Raw genomic sequence first — 8,979 nt, forward strand, 5'->3', positions numbered from 1 at the left:
CCTATTGGGAACCTCTGTGGATCCATCTGGCAGCACTAAGCTTAACCTTGCTACTATAGAGGTAAACATCTCCATTGAGCTTTCATTAGATATTTTCTTTTCCATTACTATTAAATGCATTAACAATTCATTTATACAATATATATTTATAGACATATTTTTCAATATTCTCTACTATTACCTTTATCTTTTTGCTTGCTTTTAGGAAGAATATAGATACATTTTTTGTCATCTGTATCTTCTCCTTCTTTGTGTGAGGAAATCCTCATAAACATTTCATTGTCCGCACCTGCCAAAATCAAGTGGATCTGGCTTCCACTGATTATAAGTGGAATAACTAATCTCCTGATTGCATCCAGTGCTTCTTTGCTGACTTCTGGGCAGGCCTTTCTGCCCAGCTCTCGGAGCTCTTTTTAACGGAAATGGTAAGCGCACTATATATCCCTCCTTATGTGTATATGTGTTAAAAACACACATTTTTTCAAATGTTTAAAATAAAACATATTAAATTATTGTACTATATCTGTATTAATGATGAATCTTTATGTCATACACAGACCGCTACATGCATTAAAGGAACAGGAACATTATGCAAGCCCTGATGAAGCACACATAGTGCGAAACTAGTTGGCTAAATCCGCATTAATCTTCCTTAAAATAACCAATTTCCCCCATACCTTGTTTTTCATGTAATTGTGGTTCTGACCATATATATATCTCATTGTATTAATGACTGTATGAAATATGATATTTTATATTTATATTGACATGATTAAATTATTTTTTGATACTACTTTAAACCTTGTGTTTTGTGCGCCTACCTTGGATACCAAGAGCAACACATCTCACATCAAAAAATCCCTATATTCGGAGAGGAACTGACCTCCCCTAATATATGCCAACTCCTTTTTATCTTTTACAAATTTTGATGGGATTGTGAGTGACTGTTGCTCGAGAGGAAGTCATTCATTCACTTACATAATTTATTTCTACACTTCCCTTTTCTCCGCCAACTTCTATCCCCTATCACTGCTATTATGGCAGCCATTTGTTAACTGAGAAGATTCCCCAAATATTCAGGAAGAGAAAGAAAAGAGAGGAAAAAGAGGTAGTAGTAGCAAGCACCCCCGCTGATCCTGGGAGATGTCTTTTCTAGGTTAGCAAGTTGCATCCATTACAAATTTGATCCAAGGGTCCCATGTTTTTTCGAAAAAAAAAGGCATCTTAGCCTGCAATAGTGCCAAAAGGCGTTCATTGATCATGATCCAAGACACCTTTAGACACCTTGAATTGCCTTTAGCAATTCAAACCGGATTGTATGGGATTTCCACGATCTAGCTATTGTGATTCTTGCAGCTACAAAGAGAAATGCTATCAATCTTCTTGTGGATTTTGGGACTCCCTCCACTTGATGGCCAAGTACTGCCTGTTGTAGAAATTTAATAAGGTTGGCACTGGTAAGAAAGTAAATAAAAGTATAGGTGTGACTCCAAAATCTTTTGACCATAGGTGAAAAGCTACAGTATCTGAATAACTTTTGGAACACAATACTTATTAGGTGTTATGTGTTCCCTACAGCTGGGTCTCCTTCTCTCCTCCTATGGCAGAACCTCTGCCCCTACACGGCTTCAATACCTTGGATTAGGGTCCCACACCCAATTTGGGCGTGGAACACATTGGTGTCCTAATTATTGGCCGGACTAGAGATTGTTTTCTCCCCATCTGGGGCGGCAGGTCAGCATTCGTCTTCTTTACGAAGGCCAACAATGTAGGTTTAAATACCTAAATATATAATATTGTATGTGATTTTGTCTTACATGCTATTTTTTATCGTTGTTAGAGCTGGCTACCCACTACTGGTCTTAGTCAAACCCCTGAGGAAGCCTGTACTAGGCGAAATATATTGGGTGACACCATCCTAATCAACCAGCTATCCACTCCTATTGGGACCTCCAGCGACCCTGAAATTCTATGTTTGATATACTACATATGTTCTTAAGTTGTGTGTCATGCGATGTATAATTTCTCATGATATTTTAATAAATCATTAAAATGTATTTGTTATACTTAGAATTTATTTAATTTAGCACCGTTATAATCCCATTACCTTCTCCGTTCTCACTTATGCCTATTAGCATGGTTGACAGACATCAAACTTGTCTCAGGGATAAAGCTCTGCTGTGGTTTTGTAGACATGGTTGTGCGGTTTACTGCCCGGGTTGGGTCTCTGCCCTTGGGGTTTGTGGGGGGTGGGGGTACTCCACGCTGCGCAAGCTCTATACCCCCCCAATGATGGATAGTTTCTCCATTTCGTCCTGGAATGTCCGAAGACTGAATTTAGCGGTCAAGCACTCCTGAGTGTTTAATTATCTTAAAACATATAGTCCTCAGATTTGTGTCCTGCAGGAGACACATCTGGTGAGGTCCTGCATCCTTGGTCTCAAAAAGGCTTGGGTGAGCAGTCACTATCATGCTACCTACTCTAGCTATTCCAGAGGGGTCAGCATACTGATTCATAGATCCCTTTCCTTTCCAACTTCGCATCAGGACAGACCCGGGCGGGAGATACGTAATCCTGCATGTCACCATTGCTACAGCAGACTATGTATTGGTGGGACTTTTCCTGCCATCTGCAGATATTTCTCTTTTTTCTGAAATCATGCAACATGTTATACAATGTGGTACGCCTAATTTCTAATGTCATTTTGCTGGGGCACTTCAATGTGACTCCATGTCCGACACTAGACAGACTTTACCCGTTGGATAGGAGGTCGCCTGATCTCCTACAATGGGCTGCCGTTTTTGATCCGATAGATGCTTGGCGTCATTATAATCCCTCCGATAGAGTATACACTTGCCACTCGGCTACATTTCATACCCTCTCCCACATTGACCTGGTGTTTATCACTCGGGCTCTGTTGCAGAGGGTGTTGGGGGTACGGATCCTTCCGAGGGGCATTTCGGACCATTCCCCCCTCATGGTAAATGTATCAATGGGGCCTTCTGTGGGTCGGAAATTGTGGAGACTGTCTGGTCACTAGTTGGCCGATCCCAAAGTTCAGAAGGACATGCCTTAGGGGGGAATACATCTCCCGTATTGCTAAAAGCCGGAAGAAGTCTGTGCGATCTTTGGAGGATCTGGAGAGAGAACTGAGAGAAAGGGAAGACGAGTATGTTGCTGCCCCAACCCCCTCAACTATGGGTCATGGCAGTATGCTCTCAGAGCGGTAGAACTACATAGAGTGTATATGACCAAAATGCTCAGTACAGCCCAACGGGTATTTGAATGTGGGAACGGGAAAATGCTGGCGTGGTTGTCTCGGGGGCAGTAAACCAGTACTCATATTGGGAAAATCCGGGATGAAAGGGGGGTCCTCCTTACAGGTCAGGATGATATTAATAATAGGTTTATGCATTATTATAGGCCCTTATATTCTACCAGGGTTAACTATGTGGTGGCGGATTTAGTGAAGTATCTTGATGGGGTGGATTTTCCTACTCTATCTTCGGAAACGAGCACCCAGCTAGAGAGGGAGATTACCTTGGAGGAGGTCCAGACCGCCATGGCACAGCTGCAACCTGGTAAAACTCCACGGGCGGATGGAATCCCGACCAAATTCTATTCCACATATTAGGAGCTGCTTTCCCCAAGGCTCACCCAACTGTTTGGCCAGCTCTCCCGGGGGGGTCCCTCCCTGAGTCTATGTCAGAGGCGATAATTGTGTTGGTGCCCAAGCTGGGTAAGGATCCTGAGGACTGTGCTTCGTATCGCCCAATTTCATTAATGTGGATGCGAAGTTGTTGGCGAAAAATTCTTGCCAACCGCCTATCCCCGGTCTTGGACAAACTCATCCATGTGGATCAAACGGGGTTCATGCCTGGCAAGGGCACTGATATCAATTTGAGACGCCTCTTTCTTAACATGTCTACTGATTACGATAATGGTGGCACCAGAGTCATTGCCTCTTTGGACGCCAAAAAGGCATTTGACTCGGTGGCGTGGGGCTACCTCTGGGAGACACTGGGCAGGTTCAGGTTTGGCACTCAATTTTTGCACTGGCTTAGACTACTTTACCAGTCCCCTACAGCTTGCATACGTACAAATGGCAGGATTTTAGAGAGCTTCCCGTTGCAGTGTGGCACACGCCAGGGATGTCCCCTCTCCCCTTATCTTTTCGCTCTAGCACTGGAACAACTGGCCATTCTGATCAGGGCCTCCCAAAAGGTGGTGGGGATGCGGGTTGGCCCCTTAGGGAAAAAAGTGTCTTTATATGCAGACGACACCCTGCTATATTTGCATGAAGCGGATTCTTCCTTGAGGGCAGCCTTGGTCGTCTTTGATGAATTTGGTTGTTTTTCTGGGGTTCGAATTAACTGGTCCAAGTCTGTCCTCTTCCCCTTAGATCCTATGGCACGAGCTACTGCGGCCCACACTCCACTACAATGGGTCGATAGTTTTAAATAATCTTGGTGTTCATATTCAACATGACCCGAATAAACTCTATGACCTCAATATCCACCCTGTGCTGGTGCAGCTGAGGGCTAAATGCGCCTCCTGGGGGTCTCTTCCACTGAACCTGCTTGGGCGCATCAATCTTTCAAAAATGGTATTCCTCCCGAAGTTTACCTACCTATTTAGGAATGCTCCGGTTTGGTTGCCGGGCTCTTTTTCCCAGGAACTAACCGGTTGCATTGGGGCCTTTATCTGGGGGGGGGGGTCCACTCCTTGTTTGACACGAGCTAACTTATGTCTTCGGTGCGGGGGGCTGGCGCTGCCGGATTTCCAGGTCTACTATTGGGCGGCCATATCGGTCTCAGTCCGTTGGTGGTTTGTCCACTCCAGAGCCAACGCCGCTGTGTGCCTAGAGGCACCTTACTAGGCTCCCTCTGTGATCTGGGGAACCTGGTGTACCGGGCCCTGGGGCCTACACTAGCCTGCCACTCCCGACTAGGACGACTCTTAAGAGTGTGGGTGGTAGCCAGGAGGAGATTTCTCAGACAAAATTCCTGGTCGCCCTTTCAACTGATATGGGGTAATCCTAATCTTCCTCACTTTCGGTTAGTTCCTGGACCCACAGGTCTGGGCGAGACATGGTATCAAAACCCTTAGGGATATAATGCCGGCAGGGAAGATGCTTGGATACGGGGACTCAGGGTTTGACAAATTTGCTTGTAATCTAGGAGCAAGCTAAAAAATTTAGGAGCCAGAAAACGCGCCCCGTCCCACCGAGCTTGCGCGCAGAAGCGAACGAATACGCGAGTAGCGACCGCATATGTAAACCTTATTCAAACCACACATGTGAGGTATCGCTGCGATTGTTAGAGTGAGAGCAATAATTCTAGCCCTCCTCTGTAACTCAAAATATGCAACCTGTAGAATTTTTTAAACGTCGCCTATGGAGATTTTAAAGGGAAAAAGTTTTTCGCCATTCCATGAGCGGATGCAATTTTGAAGAGTGACATGTTGGGTATCAATTTACTTGGCGTAACATTATCTTTCACAATATAAAAAAATTGGGCTAACTTTACTGTTGTCTTATTTTTTAATGAAAAAAAGTGTATTTTTTCCTCAAAAAAGTGCGCTTGTAAGACTGCTGCGCAAATACGGTATGACAGAAAGTATTGCAAGGCCCACCATTTTATTCTCTAGGATGCTAGGATGTTGGCACCTATCTCAATATGTTTTGAACTTGCCCCAGAGTGGCTAGGTTTTGGGCGGCAGTTTTCGAGAATATAAATGAGCGCCTTCAGCTGTCCTTGGTAATGTCTCCTGAACTGGCCCTAATGGGTATACAGGAGGACGACCAGAGACCCCGATATACTAAACTCCTGATATCATATCTCTTGTATTATGTAAAAAAAAAAAAACATTTTACTTAAAGCGGAGGTTCACCGGTAAAATCCTGTTTTTACCCTTAGATCAGGCATGTCCAAAGTCAGGCCCGGGGGCCAAATGCGGCCCCCCTGTTGATTTAATATGGCCCCCCTGGGGATTTGGATGTATATATTGTTTGTGGCCCCCAGGGCCATTTATGGCACATGTGAGGCTGCATTTATGGCACATGTGAGGCTGCATCAGTTGCAATGGTAAGGCTGAATTGGTTGCAATGGTAAGGCTGCAATTATGGCAATTGTAAGGCTGCATACATGGCAATGGTAAGCCTGTGAGTGTTATACGCCGATAAATACGGTATATCCAAATAACACGCCCAAGCTCATCCTTAGTCCTAAGCAGCGCTCTGGGATTCGTTGGTGCCACAAATAAAATATATACAGTAGATCCAAATAACACGCCCGAGCTCATCTCTTCACCACACACAGCCACAAAGGCAAGAGAATTCTTGTTGGGCCGTGTATTAGTGCTCAGACGAACACACTTAGGCAGAATTTTAATGGTTCAAAGAATGTCAGGCAAAATAGTCGGCCCTTCACGCATGTTCACTTAATCAAATCTGGCCCTCTTTGAAAAAAGTTTGGACACCCCTGCCTTAGATGGATGCTCATTTAGGGGAATCGGCTAGTTGTTTTAAAATCCGAGCATTACTTACCGTTGTAGAGGGCGATCTTCTCCGCCACTTCCGGGTATGGGTCTTCGGGACTGGGCGTTCCTTCTTGATTGACAGTCTTCCGAGAGGCTTCCGACGGTCGCATCCATCGCGTCACGGTTTTCCGAAAGTAGCCGAACGTCGGTGCGCAGGCGCAGTATAGAGCCGCACCGACGTTCGGCTTCTTTCGGCTACTCGTGACGCGATGGATGCGACCGTCGGAAGCCTTTCGGAAGCCTGTCGGAAGCCTGTCAATCAAGAAGGAACGCCCAGTCCCGAAGACCCATACCCGGAAGTGGCGGAGAAGATCGCCCTCTACAACGGTAAGTAATGCTCGGATTTTAAAACAACTAGCCGATTCCCCTAGACTAAATGAGCATCCATCTAAGGTTAACAGAGCAAAAAACATCATTTATCGGTGAACTCCCGCTTTAAGTGGACCTCCGCGTCACCTCCAACAGTGGCTTTCTGGGAGAATGCTATTAATAGTGCTCTACCACTGTATAAACTGACCTATCTAAACAGGAAATGCCCCAAAAAGTTTGATGGTATTTGGTTGCCATGGACGGCATGAGTGGCTCTCTAACGGCGACATATGTTTGCAGGCGATCTTCGCCGGCCCCGCTCCCCCCTTCATCAGGCGTCCAATCACAGCGCCTGTTGTTTCAGCCAATCAGGTGACAGGTAACCAGACCCGAGCACCTGATTGGCTGAGAGGCGGGTCAGTGTTAGGAAAGCGAAAAAATCGATTTCCTAACACACCACTGAGTAAACAGCGAACGCACAGCATTGCGCCCACTGTTTACCAGAGTCTACGGCTCTAATCAGGCTCTTCCAATAAAAAATTTTAAATAACAGCCGCTGTAATTCAGGTGCCCGGCGCCCGACAAGGGGCTTCGGACACCTGAATATGGGGTGGCAGCGGCAACCATAGATAGATTCATGCAATGCATGAATCTATCTATGATGAAACAGAGGTGAAAGGAGAGAGGGGGCGGCGCTCCTGCGCCCTTTATGGACGCACCGCCACTGCATCCTACTATATAGGAAAGTTCCATTTGGCCCGAGTCATATAAATCTTAAAATATGGCACCCTTTAAAGCCATGCATTTCAATCGGAAATTCCGAAGAAGAAGCCAAGCAATTCCTATATGAAAACCATCTTGGCTCACCCATATTCCACTTGTTTTATACTCATTGGGCATTCTATATAGAAAAGTTCAATTTGGCCCGAGCCAAGTAATAGAAATCATAAGTAGAATTTGGGTGAGCCAAGATGGTTTTCAAATATTTACTCTAAATTTCCCCTTTACCACTTCAGACCCGCGCTGTAGAGGAAAGACGTCCACAGCACGGCTCTCAAGTGCCGGGTGGACGTCCTGCTATTTACATTCCCTGCGCACGCCGCCGAGGGCGCGCAGCGGGGAAAAACTGTGCCCCACGTGATGCCGATGCGCGTGCCTGGCGGCCGCGATGTCCGCCAGGTACCCGCGATCGGCAGTGACAGTGCAAGGACGTGGAGCTCTGTGTGTGTTTTTCAAAATGTTCTGTCTTTTTTTGTTTAGAGCGCAAAAAAAAAAACGGCAGAGTTGATCAAATACCACCAAAAGAAAGCTCTATTTGTGGGAAAAAAAATATAAAAATATAATTTGGGTAGTGTTGTATGACCGCGCAATTGTCACTCAAAATGCGTCAGCGCTGAAAGCTGAAAATTGGTCTGGGCAGGAAGGGGGTTTAAGTGCCCAGTAAGGAAGTGGTTAAAGTGGAGGTTCACCCTTTAAAAAAAATTCTGACATCACACGGAGTCGCCTCCATCCTACCGACAGAATGCCAGTGTTTTGTTTTTTCTCAGCACATACCTCTTAATCCCGATTTTTACCTCACGGCAATCCCGCGGGAGTGGGCGTTCCCAAGCACTGCCTGTGATTGACAGGCTTCCGAACGGCGCATACTGCGCGTCACAGGTTGCCGACAGAACCCGAACGTCGGTGCGCAGGTGCCGTATAGAGCCGCACCGACGTTCGGGTTTTTTTGGCAACCTGTGACGCGCAGTATGCGCCGTTCGGAAGCCTGTCAATCACAGGCAGTGCTTGGGAACGCCCACTCCCGCGGGATTGCCGTGAGGTAAAAATCGGGATTAAGAGGTATGTGCTGAGAAAAAAAAAAACACCGGCATTCTGTCGGTAGGATGGAGGCGACTCCGTGTGATGTCAGAATTTTTTTGGAGGGTGAACCTCCACTTTAAATACATACCACTTAGGGAGACAGAATTGTTGTTAAAGTTTACAATTTTATTAAAAACATTGCAGATGATTGTTAAGTAAATAATCACTTTTGTGAATTTTGTGAATAAAGATCCAAACTGAATAAGAAGCTGGCCGAATAAGGAGCCAACTTCATCAGTGCTGAGAAAGAGTACCGCCATGTCAGCCTA

This window comes from Rana temporaria, chromosome 11 (genome assembly GCF_905171775.1).
Source record: "Rana temporaria chromosome 11, aRanTem1.1, whole genome shotgun sequence".
Classification (NCBI taxonomy): Eukaryota; Metazoa; Chordata; class Amphibia; order Anura; family Ranidae; genus Rana; species Rana temporaria.